The sequence below is a fragment of the Panthera pardus genome, unplaced genomic scaffold (genome assembly GCF_024362965.1).
Source record: "Panthera pardus isolate Hobbes unplaced genomic scaffold, ASM2436296v1 HiC_scaffold_2, whole genome shotgun sequence".
Lineage (NCBI taxonomy): Eukaryota > Metazoa > Chordata > Mammalia > Carnivora > Felidae > Panthera > Panthera pardus.
The window spans coordinates 92,229,305-92,247,964 of record NW_026526765.1 but is presented as its reverse complement, the minus strand read 5'-3'; the positions used below and the strand labels follow the sequence as shown (position 1 = coordinate 92,247,964).

At 39.6% G+C, this 18,660-nt stretch overlaps 1 protein-coding gene across 1 annotated transcript in view; it reads left to right on the top strand.

The window, feature by feature from the left end:
• Positions 1-1,903, top strand: part of XRCC4 (X-ray repair cross complementing 4) — a 299,005-nt gene extending 297,102 nt beyond the window's left edge. Inside the window, exons 10-11 of the transcript XR_002083907.2 lie at positions 763-860; positions 1,887-1,903. The gene's annotated coding sequence lies outside the window, so the exon portion shown is untranslated. The remainder of the gene's footprint in view (positions 1-762; positions 861-1,886) is intronic.
• Positions 1,904-18,660: the final 16,757 nt, after the last annotated feature.

The following is an 18,660-nucleotide window of genomic DNA, read 5'->3' as shown; positions in this document are numbered from 1 at the left end:
CAGCTGGCTTCGGATCCTCTGTCCCCCTCTCTGTGCTCCTCCCCAGCTTGTGCTCACCCAAAAATAAATAAATAGCAAATAGTTTATGAGACACTAACCTAATTATTTGTCATGTATAAGAGCTGATTGCACCTCAGGGCCTTGGGCAAAGCCTCCTGTGCATCTGACATCCTCTAGTCCTCAGGAGAATCCTGTGAGGTGTAAACAGTGTTACAATACCTATTTTACACATGAATGGACCCAGGAATTCTTTTTGGGGAGAAGAATGAATGAAGTTACTTTTCTAAGTTTATTTAGCCAGGAAACCGGTGAAGCCATGTTTCAAACCCAGGCAGTCCCTTGCTATTTCAGCTCCCTGTGTCCGAGGCTCATTTTTCAGTGATGACAAAATAGGTGCACTAATGATTTTACTTCATTGTGAGGACTGAGAAGGAAACAAAAGTATCTAAAAATCTAAACCAGCCTTGTTCTTTCTCATCATTCATTTTCACCTAATAAGTTTCAGGATATGTAGGTTTCAAGCACTGCTCCAGAAACTGGGATACAAGTACAAACATGGCCCCTGCGAAGTCTCATGGAGTCCATGAATTGTAGCAATTCTGGGATACATGTCATAGTGCAAGGGCACACAATTTACAGTAGCTATTTTGACAGGCAGCTGGAGCAGGGGTTGGGGTCTAAGCAGGGGAGTCACTTCAGAAAATCTTCATGGACTACTGTACATTTAATCCACGTCTTGAAGTGTTGGTCCTTTTTTTCTAGATAAACAAAGGTGGGAGACAGGGAAAGAAGTTTGCAAGTTACAGAAGTGAAAAATATGAAGGCAAGAAGATGTTCTAAAAGAGCAGATGTTTTCAAAGGTAGAAGCCACAGGGGAATTAACTTTTAAGATGATTCGTTGTAAGGAAAATCATCAATATTTGAGTTGGAAATTTCTGGAATGTGCAAAGTGTTCATTACGAGCTCATCAGGCTATCGTAATTTCCAGAAATAATTAAAACTGAAACACGTTGTGCTTTGTGGCCAAGAGGTAACAAAAATAGATGAACTTGAGGAGGCTCTCTGTGATATACACTTCAGGTCACGATGTGTGACCTAGGATTGCTAAGTGCATGGTATCTCTAAGTGCTATATCAGTAAGATGAAAACACTTGGAGTCAGGACTAGATTTTACATGGCAACAAGACTGCCTCAAAGCTATTTTAACAAATGAACTGATGTTCATTAAACATGCTTTACAAACTTTAGACTTTCATGAAAATGCCACAAAACCGGTTTTCAAAATCCCAATTTCTCTTTATTTAAGGAAATGGAGCACTTGAAATGCCAAAACTTTTACTGATCAGTTTCCCCTTCCGGAGTCCTATTCTTATGAAATCACTGCCTTGCTTTTGTTGGAAAATTTTAGGTTTGTATTTTTTAGTACCGTATAAACAGGGGTTTCTCAGTTATCTTCTCAAACGATTGCTGTTTTTGTTTTTATAGATTATTGACCCAATTTGTAAACATTACGTTAACTTTAGAGAGACCTCCAAAGACAGTTTTTTTTTTAAGGCCAGAATTTCCTCAAGATTTTGAGGTTCCAGTTTGTGTTTATTATGACTACCTCTGAGACTGATAGGAGTCTGAGAACATGGGTAACGTTATTACAAAATGTCCCACTGAACTTATTTCAAGAACATTACTATCTGTGAGGGCTAATACCCAAGGCTGATGCTATCATGTTGTTAAGTTTGAAGCATGGGGGGGGGGGGGGGGGAGGTAAAAGGAAGCATTTAATGGAATAAAAGCAATGAAACAAAACACCAATTGATTTCTCTGTGTTCTTGCGTAAAATGGAATGAGGTTGAAGACAAATTATCAAAATAAAAATAATATGTCCCCAGAACTGAATTTATCAGAATGTCCGGATGGGAAGGACTTACAGAGCACTTTTCTAAGTCCAAGGCCACACAAATGTGGTAAGTAGTTTTACCACACACTTCCCCCTCCCTCCCTTTTTTTTTTTTTTTTTTTTTTTTTTTTTAAGGAGGGTGGGAGCAGGGCAGTTCTTGTTCTGTTCAGCTTCAGTTTAATAAAGAAGAAAGAAAATAGTAGTAATAAATGGGCCCCTATCTAAATAGTAACAACTTCCTGGGAAAGTTACAATATTCTTTGGAAATTCAGTTGCAGCCTATCATGGGAATATATGATTATATAGAGACATAGAAGGTATGTGGTACATGGAAAAGTAGCAGTGGAGGAATCAGTTATATTTTGGCTGCTTGAGGGACTGTCCTTCCTCTCTGAATTTTACTTTTCTCTTCTGTGAAACTAGAATAATAATACCTCCTTTTCAAAGTTATCATGAAGATATGCTTGGCCTACATTAGGTGCTCAATGATTGGTGGCTATTATGACTATTATTTTTGTTGTCATTATTATTTTTATTACTAGTATAATCATATTTGGAAAATGAAATAGAGAAATTTAGAGTTCATCTGAGATTATGGTATCTTTTGGACCAATACTACCCTGGAAGCAAAATATTTTGGTTTCCATACCAGGGGGATAGTATAATGATTAGATTTGTCACCAAAATAGAAGTTAAAAATTAATGCCAGCACTGTGCATTTACTTTAACCAACGACAACATCCTTTTTAAAATTTAACGGTGGTTGTCCTATTCAATTTAGAAACTACTGTTGGCTGCAAACTTCTTGAGTGTAACTTTACCCAGCATTTTAGGTTAAAATTGTTCTAAAACTATTATTTCAAGATGGCTACCAGCACTGCCCCATGTCAGCCACCAGCAGCCAAGGGAGTCCAGCACCCCCAGGGGTCTTCGCCTGAGGCCACAAGTCCTCCTGCACTTTTACTAATTACAACTTGGGATATAGTAGATAGTGTAATGTTTTGTTTATATTAATTAATACAGCAGTAGGTATGGGTAGGGAAACTTCTAAATCAGTAAAGAACGTTTGCTATAAGACTATTCCGTTTCCGGGGCACCTGGGTGGCTCAATCCGTTAAACGTACAACTTCAGCTCAGATTCAAGCCCGCATGGGGCTCTGTGCTGACAACTCAGAGCTTGGAGCCTGCTTCCTACTCTGTGTCTCCCGCTCTCTCTGCCCTCCCCCGCTCACACACTCTCTCTCTCTCTCTCTCTCAAAAATAAATAAAACATTAAAAAAATTTTTAAAAGACTATTCCATTTCCTATGGAACATACTTGCACAAAAGGAAAAAAATTGACTTTTCAAGGAAGTGGAAAACTTTTGAGAATATTAAACTATAAATCCCAGGGTGTTTTTAGAAAAGTATCTCTTAGATGTGTGGAGACAAAATTCAGTTTTGCAATTGCTAGTATTATGACGTGTGTTTTAGAACAACTGGCAGATAATTGCAGGATGTTTTTGCGAATCATTTATTTTTTTTTCCAATATATGAAATTTATTGTCAAGTTGGTTTCCATACAACACCCAGTGCTCATCCCAAAAGGTGCCCTCCTCAATACCCATCCCCCACCCTCCCCTCCATCCCACCCCCCATCAACCCTCAGTTTGTTCTCAGGTTTTGTTTTTGTTTTTGTTTTTTTACGTTTATTTTTGAGACAGAGAGAGACAGAGTATGAACGGGGGAGGGGCAGACAGAGAGGGAGACACAGAACCGGAAGCAGGCTCCAGACTCTGAGCCATCAGCCCAGAGCCCGACACGGGGCTGGAACCCACGGTCTGTGAGATCGTGACCTGAGCTGAAGTCGGACGCTTAACCGACTGAGCCACCCAGGCGCCCCTGTTTTCAATTTTTAACAGTCTCTTATGCTTTGGCTCTCTCCCACTCTAACCTCTTTTTTTTTTTTTTTTTTTTCCTTTTTCTTCTTTTCTTCCTTCCCCTCCCCCATGACGAATCATTTAAATATAAAATGTTGACACTATTTTTCTTAAAGCTGCAGAGCTGATATATATATATAGCCTACTGATAAAATAATACTTTCTGATTGTTTTCTTCTTACAGATTAATTATCCCAATCATCACTTAACTATATCTCCCAATTTAAGTGCAATTTTAATTTGAAGTGAACCCTTCAAAAAAAATGCATCCCTAAATATCAAGAGTTTTAAATAAACTAAATTTAAATCCTATATCTAATCTTTCTTTCATTAAAAAAAAAAAGTTTCTAGTCATTTAAGTCAAAATTGGACCTTCCAAATGGAGTTGCTGTGTACCTATTTCCATCCTTAAACCACACATTTGGCTCACAAATCAAGTAATTATGTGTACAAAGGGATCTGGGAAGTGCAATCACTTCACTGGCACATGTAAGTAAAATATGGATGCTCAATTTCCATCGTAATGCATGCAAATGATAGACCCACACACACAGGCATTATAACTGCCCCTACGCACAGCCTGTCACTTTGGCTTTTGAATTTAAAGAGATATCCTATTCCTCTGAGCATGTTGAACAACATTCAGCAGAATTCTCTCCAATTCTATTTTTGTTTAAATCTCTTATGTTCATTTCTAAGTAAGCAAATATTGAATGTGGGTACTTAACATTTTTTTTATCTTTTGCCTGAGAATGTTGATATATTATTGTATTTCATTTTATAGTAAAACTGGCGTATTATCTCCCTTGGGTTCTATAATCCTTGTAGGGCTTCAGATTTACTATGATTTACTAAAAGGATGTCCTAACCTTCTTGACACTCCCTGTCCTCATCTGAGAAATGGTACACATTCATGGCTGCCGTGGACAGAACAGAGGCTGTCCACCGTGCAGTGCGAAAGATGTTTGCACAACTCTACACAATAGCTCAGCTCTATCAGTTAAGATATAGGTCTTATCTTTGTAACAGAGGCTCAAAATTAGAGTGACTTAACAAGCTGTAAGTTTATTTCTCTCTCATAAAACAATCTGATTAAATGTAAGCAGATCAACAGGTCAACATTGGCATGGCAAACATTCAGTGCCCGTGAGTGTGAGTACTCCCTTTCTCTTGCTTTTCTGCCGTCCCTCTGCTGTTGCCCTTATACATATGATCCAAGAAAGCCACCTGCCACATCGACATTTTAGGCAGCAGGATGAGGGAAGAAGGGAAGAGGGACCATGTTGCCATCCTTGAAGGACATGTCCTAGAAGTTGTTCACATCATTTCCTCGCCTGTCTTATTGGCAAGAAATGAATCATGTGGTCTTTCCTGCCTGCAGGAGAATCTGGGAAATGTCATTTTTCCAGTAGTGATGATTCAAGCATTCTAGGACAGATATGTGACATAGTGAGCAGACATGTAGTTGGGGGAAGTATATTGATTATATTTCCTTATTTTCTATATTCCTGATGCACTGACATTTAGAGCCTTAATCAAGAGACTACCCTTCCTGGAGCTAGCTAATTCTTAGAAATGGCGAACAACTCTCCTGGGAGTGTGCTGTCGATATACAAACCCACCAATCCAGAGCCCACACCCCCAACCAACTCCTTTATCAAGCTCATACACCAAGCCAGTACCCGCCCCAGAACTCCCCAGGGCCAGGTACCTGACCACTAGAGACCATCTCTGTAGCCCAAAGACTGCCAAAACTATTCAAACTATCCAATCCTAAAGTTTTCAGTGTAGCTACCCTGTCTCACCCATAACTTGCCACACATAAAATAAAATAAAATAAAATAAAATAAAATAAAATAAAATAAAATCTAATAATAGACTTTGGGCCATGCTCTGCTTTCACCCCCGGCTCCTGACCGTTCCTGTCCTTCTCTGTGTGGCCCTTTGTGACATGCAATACATCTATTTCTAGAGATCTGTGAATGCAGACTACTTCCTTCATGATGATCATTTCCATATCTGATGTCTTACAATATCTAATGAAAACAAATGCTGGGTACATTTCCAACTTGGGGAACAACTAGAAGTCTCTGTCAGAAGGCCTATTATAATCTTCCACATATATTGCACAGTGATTATTCCAGGATTAAGTGTCCAGTGAATACTAACTTTGTAACTTTGTAAATACCAACATTCTGTACAAATATAAAGACAGTTATTCAATCCAAGAGTAAAAATATCTTGAATAGGAATATTTAGCTTTTTAACATTAATTGTGTCATGCAGTTGAAATAATAACCTTCATCTCAAACTTTCATTCAGATTTAGTAAACACTGTCAAAGGAATGGCTAGGGTTGGAGATATGAATGATGAAATCTCATCCTAGTAGTTGGTGGCAAAGGGGCAAATAGAAACTAGATCCCCCAAGTTTTAGAAATTTTCTAGTCTTCTTGTCTTTATTTGGTTGATGGTATTGATGGTGGAAATTTCTACCATGAATTACAAAATTTTACTTGGTTTTCATTTTTACTACCTTTAATTTTTATCATTGAGCACCCAAGTGGGAAAACTGAAAAGATAGATTCTTCCACTTTGTTGCCTGTAAGTATTAACACTGAAGAGAGAGTTTTGTCTTATCCAAACTATTTCTCAGCTGTTGAACTTGAAATGCCACACTTATTACAAGGAAAAATCTCCCAGTAAAAACTGTAACAAAAAATATAATACAATTAATTCATATGACATAACTGGTCATGTGGCCAACAAACTTACTGCCTATGAGAATGACTAGTGGACTTTTTTATATTATACATTCCTGGGTTTCAGTCACAGAAAATTCTAATTTAGTAAGTGTGAGGAAGGGCTCAGTCATCTGCATTGTTACAAGCATCACCAGTAAGTTTTTTTAAATATACATTTACATTTCTTTGGTAACACCTTTGAGATAATAATTCGCATACCATACAATTCACCCATTTATATTACATGCTTTTTATTATATTCACAGAGTTATGCATCCACCAACACTAACATAATCCAGACCATTTTTATTACCACAAAAAGAAATACCACACCCATTAGCAGTCAACCCCATATCCCCTTACTCCTAGGCCATACCCCATAGCTCTAGGCAGCCCTATTAATCTACCTTCTGTTTCTATAGATGTGGCTTTTCTGGACATTTCATATAAGTGGAATCATACAATATGTGGTCTTTTGTGTCAGGCTTTTTTCTCTTATGTGGTCTTTTGTGTCAGGTTCATCAATGTTGTAGCATGTCTCGGTACTTCACTCCTTTTTATTGCTGAATAATATTCCCTTGCATGGATATACCATTATTTGTTTATTCTTTCATCAGCTGATAGACATAAAAGTTGTTCCCATTTTTGGAACATTGCTACTAGGAACATCTGTGTGCACGTTTTTTGTTTTTTTGTTTTTTTTAATTTTTTTTATTTATTTATTTTTGGGACAGAGAGAGACAGAGCATGAACGGGGGAGGGGCAGAGAGAGAGGGAGACACAGAATCGGAAACAGGCTCCAGGCTCCGAGCCATCAGCCCAGAGCCTGACGCGGGGCTCGAACTCACGGACCGCAAGATCGTGACCTGGCTGAAGTCAGACGCTTAACCTACTGCGCCACCCAGGCGCCCCATGTGTGCACGTTTTTATGTTGACATATGTTTTCATTTCTCTCAGATATATATCTAAGAGTGGAATTGCTAGGGCACATGGGTAACTTTGAGAAACTACCAGACCATTTTCCAAAGTGGCTGCACCATCTTACATTCCCACCAACAGTGTATAGTTTTCTAAACTCTGCATATTCTCACCAACGTTTGTTGTTATCTGACATTTTGATTCTAGCCATCTTGGGGCGCCTGGGTGGCTCAGTCGGTTAAGCATCCGACTTCGGCTCAGGTCATGATCTTGTGGTTTGTGAGTTCGAGCCCCACGTCGGGCTCTGTGCTGACAGCTCAGAGCCTGGAGCCTGTTTCAGATTCTGTGTCTCCCTCTCTCTCTGACCCTCCCCCGTTCATACTCTGTCAATCCCTGTCTCAAAAATAAATAAACATTAAAAAAAAATTTGATTCTAGCCATCTTAGTGGGTGTGAAGTGGTATCTATCTCATCGTGGTTTTGAATTGTATTTTCCAGATGGCTAATGACATTGAGCACCTTTCATGTGTTTACTGCTTATTTGTATGTCTTCTTTGGAGAAATGCACATTTATACACTTTGTTCATTTTTAAAAATTAGGTTGTCTTTTTGTTATTGAGTTGGAATAGTTCTTTATCTCTTCTAGATCAAAGTTTCTTCTCAGATATATGATTTGAAAAAATTGTGTCCTATATTTTCTGGGTTGTCTTTTCACCTTCTTGATGGTGTCCTTTGGCACCATGAATGTTTTTAGTTGTGATGAAGTCCCATTTTTAAATTCTTCCCTCTATTGCTTGTGACTTTGGTGTCACAGCTATAAAATACAAACTCTTTTCTACAGTAGCACAAGGTATACATTGAAAAATGCTGATCTAGTTGCAGATGGTCCTTGACTTGGACCAGTTCATTCATTTGGAGCCTGCTCTTGTGGATTTATTGAGAGCTATCCTCTGTAGAAAGATTAGCCTAAGCCATGCCCCAGTAACAAGACACTGCCTTCCATTTATTTATTCATCTAGTGGCTATCCAAGCATTGCAGGCATTGTGAAAATTAGAAAGAGGTGCCAGCTGTGGGAAGATAGAGTCCCTTGATACAAGTCTTGGTAGGTTGTGTCAGAGGTGGAGGACAATTTGCCCCTTGCTCCTGTCTATTATAGACCTGTGCTGGGTCAATGGCTTAACTAGCAGAGCTTGGATGCTCTTTCAACCCCTGCTCATTTGCTTGGCTGGACACTTGTATAGTGCAAAGACTCCAGAGCCGTACATGGTGGCCCTGGCCACTTTCCTAGGTGCTTTATTTTGTTACCTCGTCAAATCTTGCTGTTAACTCTGTTGTATAGGTATTGTTACCACTCTTTTGCCAGTGGGGAAACTCCGGCAAGTCAGTTGGCTTGCTCCAATTCACAAAACTAGTAAGTAGCAGACCTGAGATTTATGCCCCCATCCTATGACTTCAGTTCTAAAAGGCTTTCCACTGTGCCACCTTTGGTATTCTGTTTGTCACTCAGGTTTTAAGACCTTAAAGCTTATTAAATTCCTCCATCTGAAACCAGATCAGGAACTTCCAGACATGTTGGGAACCTATTTACCTTGCTGGAGTCTGTACTCACATTACTACTTCCTTCCCATTGCATCCCTATATCAAACACCTGGCCTTTTGAATTTAGGACTTCCAGAGGCTTGGCAGTGTTTCTTTCCCCTTATTGCTGAACGATAGCCAGATCTCCTCTTCCATAATGCAGTTGCCAAAATGCTATGAATCAGAAGAAATCCTGGAATTTGGTATGGAATTGCCTTATCACTGGAATGCCTAGAAGCTTTTTATTCAAATGAGACATAAAAGTCTAGGGTATGAAGACATGCACACATATAGTTACATAAGGGCGCAGATAGAAAGCCAAGGGGCAATGGCAGAGGAGACTGGAGGGAAAGCCTTTTGTAATTTCTTTCTTGCTGGACAAACCCATTTTCTCCAGTAAGATACATCTTGCTGCATTTTTAGACAACCTGATAGCCCATTTTTCTCCTCACTAGGATCTCTCACACTGCCTTCCATCAAACTATATGCCACTATTTTTTTGTAGATAGCACTGTTTCTTTTCTTCTCCTCAAGGGAGAGGTGAAGGGGAGACTCTAAGACAAGAAGTCACAGAAATTGAGGATGTTTGTAAGAAGTGGAGCTTAATATATCCATTCAGAAAAGGAATTTGTTGATCAGCCTTGTGCCTACTCTACAGGAGCAAAAGTATTTGGTGAGAAGTAATTGGAAGGAGATAGGGCATGGGTAGCCTGCCTTCCCACTGTTTGGTCTGGCAAAGACTAGGATTTGGGGATTTTTTTGTTTGTTTTTGTTTTTTATAAACTAAATGATAGAGCAGGAAGTAGTTGCAGTCAAGCTGCTTTACTGGTGTCCCCAAGAGTGTCCTGTCAGACTAGGGGACGACAGCAGCAGGTGATATGGGGCTTATCAACGGAGATTGAGTTGAGGTGAGTGAAAGAAGAAGCACAGTTGCGTGCACCCCCCTAGGGCAGGGAATTGCCCAGGGAGGATGTCCTTTAAAGACTCCGGGAAAGTGCACTCGTGTCCCCTAGGTGGCCAGCACTGGGGCACCTGACACACCAAGAGCATCAGCTGTCAGTCACTGTTATCCAGGGAAGCTTTAATGATCCCAAAGAGGATTATTATAGCAGCCGGTAACTAAGAGGGACTTGTCCCTTTCCTTCACCCTCACTTCTGTCTCTTCATGGCAGAAATGCTAAAGCCTAGGAGAGAGCAAGTACGGAGATCCCAGAGCAGCCTGCCCAGCCCTGCCCCATACCCCTGTCAGGCAGGAGCAGGAAGAGTAAAAACACGGACATCCGCCCTCCCCAATTCATGTCTCTTGAGCCACAGGCATAGAAGCTTTGGTGGAAGGAAAGCCTTAATTAGTATATGGGATTAGCATTTTGAACTACGTAAAAATAGGCGTACATTAATGAAAAGTGTACAGATAGTTATGGAACCTTACTCCCAATGGGAAGGAGACATTTGACATAGCAGTCTGAGCAGTGAATGGAAACAAAAACAGTAGCATTCAGGTTTTTCTTTTTTGACCTGGAATCTGCCAAACAACCTGGTTTCAAGCAACCTAATTCTTCATTCACCTTTGCTTTTTACTGTTCCCGCTCCCACTGTTTTCTAAACATCACTCATTCATCCGTTTCCAGATTAACACCCTCCCCTCTCAGGTTCTTTTGTTTGCCATCTGTATCTACCATCTCTATTAGGCATATCTGGCTATTTTAGGACACAATTCCCAATTATAATCCAGTTTCCAGCTTAGTCCTCACGTGTGAGCACTCTCTTGAAATCTGCTTCCCCATGTCTTCCCCCTCCAAAATGCAATTGTCTTTATCAGAGTAGGTATTCTTTCCTATTTTATTGACAGCCTCATGTGCTACATGCCTCTCTTTATGAATCGTGTAAAATTGTGCCTTTAGACCTCAGAATACATTGCCTCAAAGATACAAAGTCAAGAATTTACACTGAAGAATACAGAATTAACGGTATTCTCGTTTAAGACCCCCTTGGGAAAATGCTTTATTACCATTTGGGTTGCTGGATAATTGTATCCCTCAACTACAAGGGGAAAAGGAACTTTCTTGGCCCCTAGAATGGGAGCTCACGTGAAGTCATGGGTGTTGGTCACACATAGTGAGGCCAGATGGCAGAAAGAGAGGGAGCTGGGTGCAGAGGGGGCATCTTTTCTACCTGCCACGTTTTGGTTTCGGCCTTCAGAAATCATTGTATATTGATCCCCTTCCTTCCTTGGAATCTCTCTGCCATCGCTTCTTCCCTTTCTTAGCCTCTGTAGACCACACTGGCCTCTTGGGGATTCATAAGGGTGTTTACTCTAGGGGAGGGGGTGAGCAAAGAAAGAAAAGGAGAGAGTAGATAAAGGGAATAAAATGAGTACTACCGTCTGCCAGCCTCCCATCAGCCTTCCCTTTGATCATTTAAACTTATTGGGGCGCTTGGGTGGCTCAGTTGGTTAAGGGTCTGAGTTCAGCTCAGGTCATGATCTTGTGGTTTGTGAGTTCGAGCCCCGCATCGGGCTCTGTGCTGACAGCTCAGAGCCTGGAGCCTGCTTCAGATTCTGTGCCTCCCGTTCTTTCTGCCCCTCCCCAACCCCCTACCTTCTCTCTAAAAAATAAACATTAAAAAAAAAATAAAATAAACTTGTGGTCACAATGTTAGGATCCTTCAGGTGGGATCTGTCCAAAGACCAATTTCTTTGGGCCTTTCTAGTGTGTAAAGATCTGGAAGCACTGAATCAACAGTCCTACATTCCTTTTGACTTCAACTAAGTAGGAATAGGCTCTCTTCCTTCTACATTTCTCACCATTCACTATTGTTCACTTCTGTGTTCAACTTCATTCGTTTGTGGTGTCCTCATGGCCTTGGTAAAGCATTTGACTTTTCAGTGTTATTTGAGGCAGAGAGTATGTTTTATTCCTATTTTCATTTCTATTCTCTAATGATAGTTCTTAGGACATAGAACATTCTCAACAGATGTATTCATTCCACATCTATTTTACACATATATATGGAGCACCTACTATGGGCCGGGCATGGTGGTAAGGAACTGTATATAATGTGAACCTGACATATAAAGACCCTACTCTCAACAGGGCTTCCACCAGTGACTACATGTCTAAAGAAGAAGACTTTGCATTAGGTGAATTTACACACTAGATCTGTGAGAGGGAGAAGAGGCACTAAGATTCAGACTAGGGATCCTGCAAATGAGGCAGCATTGGATATAAGAAAGTAGCCATAATGTGATCTTGGCATGGGAGGAAGACGGCTAAAAGGAAGGAGCCATGGATGTATTCACATGCCTCCCTGGTCTCCGAAAACTTACAGCCTCCTCTTGCCCCCACCAAGGTAGGAAACCAGTGTGGCTAGTTCTGGGACTCTAGCCAGCCAAGTGGTGATTAGAATATTGAGAATTATAGCAAATGTGATCGGTACCCCTACTGTATCCCTCACCTTTATCATTTCCGTGCCAACTGGCCCAATTTCTCATCACAGTCCCTAGATCTTTTAGCTTTAAGAGACTTCTCTGGGGGTGCCTGAGTGGTTCAGTCGTTAAGCATCTGATTCTTTTGGTTTTGACTCAGGTCATGATCTCATGGTTCATGGCAGCAGAGAGCCTGCTTGGGATTCTCTCTCTCTCTCCCTCTCTCTCTGCCCCTCCCCCACCCACATTCGCGTGCGCTCTCTCTCTCTCTCTCTCAGTATAAATAAATAATGTTTAAAACAAAACAAAACAAAACAAAACAAAAAGAGCCTTCTCTGGCCACCAGAGCCCAGTCTGCCTGCACTCACACAGAAGTGGCAGAGGATTAACACTTTTTGGAAAAGCCTTCAGCCAATAGCAAGTTGGTTATAAATCTCCCAGAAGGGGGGCCGTGCATGTTCTCTACTGTTTCTCATCATTCTTCAGTGAGAATCAGCTCCAATTCCCTGTAGTGACAACCTGCTTGAAATGCCTCCACTAGCCTCTTTTCCTTCCCTGTCTCATTGCATCTTCTCTGTAGGTGTTTCTTGGTCTTGACTCCTAAATGAGGAGTCTTGCCTCTGTGGCAACCCAAACTAAGACAGATACTGTGTTTTTTTCGTTTTTCCTTTTAAATTTCTGTGTCAAATTACATTGGAATTTTGATAGGGATTGCATAGAATCTATAGATAGCTTTGGATAGTATGGACATTTTCACAATTTTAACTTTTCCAAGATATCTTTCCATTTATTTGGGTCTTCAGTTTTTTCCTCAAGGTCTTATAGTCTTCAGTGCATAGATCTTTCATGTCTTTGGTTAAATTTATACTTAAGTATGGTATTGTTTTTGATGCCACTGCACATGGGACTGTTTTCTTTATTTTTTTTTCAGGTAGTTGTTACTATATAGAAATGCAACTGATTTTTTATGTTGACTTTTACTGAAACTTGACTGAATTGGTTTATTACATCTGAGAGTTTCTTGGTGATGTTTTTAGGATTTTCTGTATGCAAGATTGTTTCATCAACAGGGACAATTTTACTTCTTCCTTTCTGATTTAGATGCCTTTTATTTCTTTTTCTTGACTAATTGCTCTAGCAAAGACATCCAGTACTGGGCTAAACAAGAGTGGTGAGAATGGATACCTTTGTCTTTTTCATGACCTTAGAGAAAAAGCTTTCAACCTTTCACCATTAAGTATGATGTTAGCTGTGGGCTTGTCATACATGGCGGGCCTTTTTAGCATATTGAGAGTAGAATGGTGGTCACCCGGGGCCTAAGGGTTGGAGGAAATGGGGAGATGTTGGTCAAAGCATAAAAACTTTCAGTTATAAGATGAATAAGTTCTGGGGATCTGATGTACAACATAGTGACTGTAGTTAACAGTACTGTATTACATATTTAAAAGTCACTGTGAGAGTAGAACTTTAATGTTTTCAGCATAACAACAACAACAAAATGGTAATTATGGAGATAAAAGATGTGTTAAACAACTTAATTGGGGTAAATATTTCACAGTATATACATGTATCAAGTCCTCACATTATACACCTTGAACATACATGATGCTATATGTTAACAGGAGAGAAGAGAGATAGATATTGTGTGAGATGATATGGGGAAAGGAGGCAGTCACAGGTAGCTACTTCCAGAGAGAAAAAGAGACAAACATTCCCGAAAGAGTTGCAGAAATGGGGGATGTGAAGGGCTATTACACATACTCAACTCCATTTTTTTTTTAATGTTTATTTATTTTTGAGAGAGAGAGAGAGACAGAGTGCAAGCAGGGAAGAGCCAGAGAGAGGGAGACATAGAATCCAAAGCAGGCTCTAGGGTCTGATCTGTCAGCATGGAGCCTGACATGGGGCTCAAACCCACAAACTGTGAGATCACGACCTGAGCTGAAGTTGGACTCTCAACTGACTGAGCCACCTAGGCACCCCTGAACTGGATTTTTGAGGATGCCTGTAAATTCGATGCAATATTTAAAATCAAATTATTTCAGGTTTGTGATGACTAAGAAGAATTTTTATTGCCTTGTTCTTTTCTCTTGTTTTCTAATGCCTACATTAGATACTCATATCCAACAGCCAGAGACCCTTGTATTCTTGGAGTGATCAATTTCTCTGAACTTCCTTTTCTTGTTAGGATGATATTTAATGCTTTCCTTCCACCATTCAACTTTGGCTTGAATTATTCACTCTAGAAGACCTTTAGAAACTTTGGGGAGCCTAGGTGGCTCGGTCAGTTATGCGTCTGACTTCAGCTCAGGTCATGATCTCACAGTTCATGGGTTCAAGCCCCATGTTGAGCTCTGTGCTGACAGTTCAGAGCCTGAAGCCTGCTTTGAATTTTGTGTCTCCCTCTCTCTCTCTTTCTCTCTCTGCCTCTCCCCTGCTGTCACTCTGTCTCTCTCTCTCTCTCTCTCAAAAATAAATAAACATTAAAAAAAAAACCCTTAAAATGCACCCTAAGTACATGACATCTAATGAACTATTTTTATTATGGAAAAATAAGAAACACAAATTTCTCTGCATACAACAAGATTAATGCCTGGGATTTAATGTCAATAGAATTGTGCATGCAAGTGATTTTCCAGTAAAGGAGATTTGTTGAGCTATCATTCTCCCCTGATTCATTTGTAGTCAGTGACATGTTTTTAAAAGATGGCTGATTAGACCAGCCAATGGGCACACACACACAAAAATGGTTGGTTTTTTTTCCCCTTTAACTTCATTAGTCATTACATAGATAAATAACCTAGGCTACTCTAAGAAATTATTTTTTTCTGTAGAGATTACAAACTTTTTTAGGCTGAGAAGCAATTCTTACCTTTTGAGTAATGCCTGAATGCCTAAGGTCTAAAACAGTACACATTAACAGTGTTTGGTAAATGCTTGTTGAACTGAACAAAGAAAATAGAAATGAAATTGAGAGCAGTCTGTTTGTGATAAGTATTTGCTGAGTCTTATAGGTATTCTTCTCAAATTTTTTCTTGATTCGTTATAGCAAATATTTGATGTCCTTTGAATTTCAGGGTTAAGATGGGATCATTCATATTTTTTGACAAAAGCATAAAGCCTCTGGAATTCAACTAGTCCTGCAATACTTTTTACTGGAAAAACTAAAATGGAATGTCTGCTTGTTACTTCTGTGTCTTGTTCTGATACCTATACTGGAGTTCTCCAAACATTCTTCTCACTACTTAGAACTTCCTTTGTCTCTGGTCACACTTTCCACCTTTGCTCACCAGAGACAGTAATGCTGCTGTGGTGGCTTTTGGCTCCATCCATCGTGCTTTCATTAAACTTCTTGTCTCTGGGTCCCATTGTACTCTAATTAAATAAATGGAATCTGGTATTCACTGAAAATCAATAGCACCTGCAAAAGTTTTGCCTCTTAAGAAAACCTCCGCGTTGTTCTCTGCCCTGCCACATAGACTGTAAAATTTCTGCCACTTCCTTGTGTTCAGAAATCAAATTCTTCAACTCATCTTGGTTCAGTGAGACAAAATGCTTTATAAAAAATGACCTATATTTCTCAGGTTGTGGAAAGGAAAGAAAAGACTTTGAGAAAGTGACTAAGGAGGAGAGTAAGGGTGATACTATCTCTGATTCAGTTTAGCTGGACTGCTTCATCTATGCCTTAATCTTTTTTTTTATAAAAATGATGACATTTTTGGTACTCTGCTCCAGAGCCTCCCGGGGGTGAGTGCAGATGTGCTGAGCCATTTGGCTGCCTTGTGGACCGACTCAGAGAGCCTCTCTTCTCCCTAATGAAGTCATCTCCTCTCGAAAGCCCAGCCTTTCCCATCACTCCATGTTGGGACTTGGCTTTGGCTTGCATAGTTGCGTCGTGATGTAGATGGTCTTCCAGTTAAGTTCTGGAATAATCTGCCCAACCATGAACAGGACATTTACAGCAAAGAAAAAAAAAACAAAAACCTTTTATTGGAAGCAACGTTTTACTGTAACATTTTGATTTGGGGTCTGGGGAGCCAAGTCTCACCCTGGGAAAAATCAAATTTTTCATGGCTTTCTAAAGATATTTGTCTATGTTTAATTTCTCTGAGTAATTTATATACTTCAGGCTAAAGAGTAATGAGATCGTCACCATGACTTTGCCTTTTGTAGAGTTTCTTTTATTTTTTAAAGAAGGCAGCAAAGACCTCATATTATTTCTGCATTTCCTAAAAAAGCAAAAAGCATTTAAAGTGTTGGGTAAAATATCTGTCCCTAAATTATAAAAAAAAAAAAAATGAAATAAAACAAAATAATGAAGCAATTTTAGGGGTTGGCTTCCTTTTTCTAGGCACTGTGAAATTCACTAAAGGTAAATTTTTTTAATGTCACAGTTTTTCACCCTCCAGAGAGGATATTTGCTCCATTGTGTCCAGGATCAGCCAGACCAGGGACTTGAAATGTGAACCTGTCTTCTGAACGTAAGTGGGACTGGAACCTTGTCATCCCCAATGAAGCAAAAGATGATACCATGTCTAAGAACACTTCACCTGATCAATAAAAAAGGAGAAGTCTGAAATGTGATCCTAAAGCTCAGAGGGAGGTTTAGATGGAGATAATGAAATTCCCTGGAGACCTACCTGCCAGCTACACCTTTCTTGTTCAAGTCATTGGCTGGATGCCTCTGACCTCTGCCAAGTTCCTGAAGACAAGATCAAGGCAACGAAGCAAGGCACATAGACTCTGGCTTCTGGTTTCTTGTAGACACCAGCGCTAGCAATGATGATCTTGCTTTATCTATACTACCTGAGAGTATGGAATTTACATACAGAGCATCCCCAGTATAAGGCCATGATTTAAAGGGGGATACACAGAATGAGATTTTAACTGCTGTTTGATTCAGACTTGAGTGTAATGAACAAATTAGTTTTACATTACAAATTAGTGTAGTGGACAAATAAAAGTTACAAAGACACACTTTCCCATTCAAAACCTTGTGATATTTTTTCAGACATGGGAGAATCAGAAATAACTGGTCTGTCATTCTCTTTGTCTTCATGAAGAGAGAGAGAGAGAGACAGGGAGAGAGGGGGGAAAGAAGGAGGGAGATGGGGAAAAGAGAGAGAGAGAGAGAGAGAGAGAGAGAGAGAGAGAAGACCTCAGGGACAGTTAAATATAAATAATACAGCTGTAGACTCTATTCTGAACCTACCTTGTATGTTTTCCTTTTTACTCCCTCTCCATTATAGGTACCTGAAGGGGAAAATCTGCCTTGGAGAAATCAAGCTGATATTCAGGGGTGTCACTTCATTTTAGTTATTTGACAGCGTGAAGAAGTGTTTAATTTTCTAAATAACGTTACAAGCCAAACTAAAGGGAAAACATGCGGTATAAAGCTTTTCAACATTGTCCGTCTTCTGACGGGTAAAGTCTTCTTGAGAAAGTACCTTTGCCCAGTAATACTGCTCCTCAGCCAAGAGTTGTAATGTCCATGGACATTATAAGGAACTATAAATGTTAGAAGGCTAGAGGAATACATTTGGCAAGATAAAGGAAAATATCTCAGGATGTAAAGTAGTCTCTGACCCTTAATTTTTCTTCATGTTTTATCATGTAAAGATGGCACTACTTATAGTGACTGTTAATGTATTAACATTTCCTTGAAAATGGATATTAATCTGCCATGAGGTTTCCTTTGTAGGAATGTTTTACTTAGCTGTATGATGAAGGGAGAGCAGGGTAATAGAGAGATAATAAGCTTTTCAGATGGGCGGATCTACCACTTAGAAAGTACCCTTGGGCAAGACATATAAACTCTTCGGAACTCAACTAGATTTACTCAAATTTAAGAATGAGAACAATAGTATATACTTCGAAATGTTTCAGAGAAAGGTCTATCCTAATGCCTGCAGTATAAATTCCAATAAAGATTCTTTAATTTCATTTTTCACCCTTTTTGAATGAAGTGATCTTGATTATAAAGTTGTTCTGAGGAGCTCTGAAAAGACCACTGTACCCAGTGTGAGGAATTGTGTTCTGGTAACAGCTCTGCTTTTAATTGGGTGATTTTAGGAAAAGTCACTTTCTGAGGTTTAGTTTGCTTATCTGTTGAATCTAAAGGTTGAAATCTGATTCTGTTCTGTGACTCTGTTATTCTAAATATTTAATGAAATAGAACTTCAATGT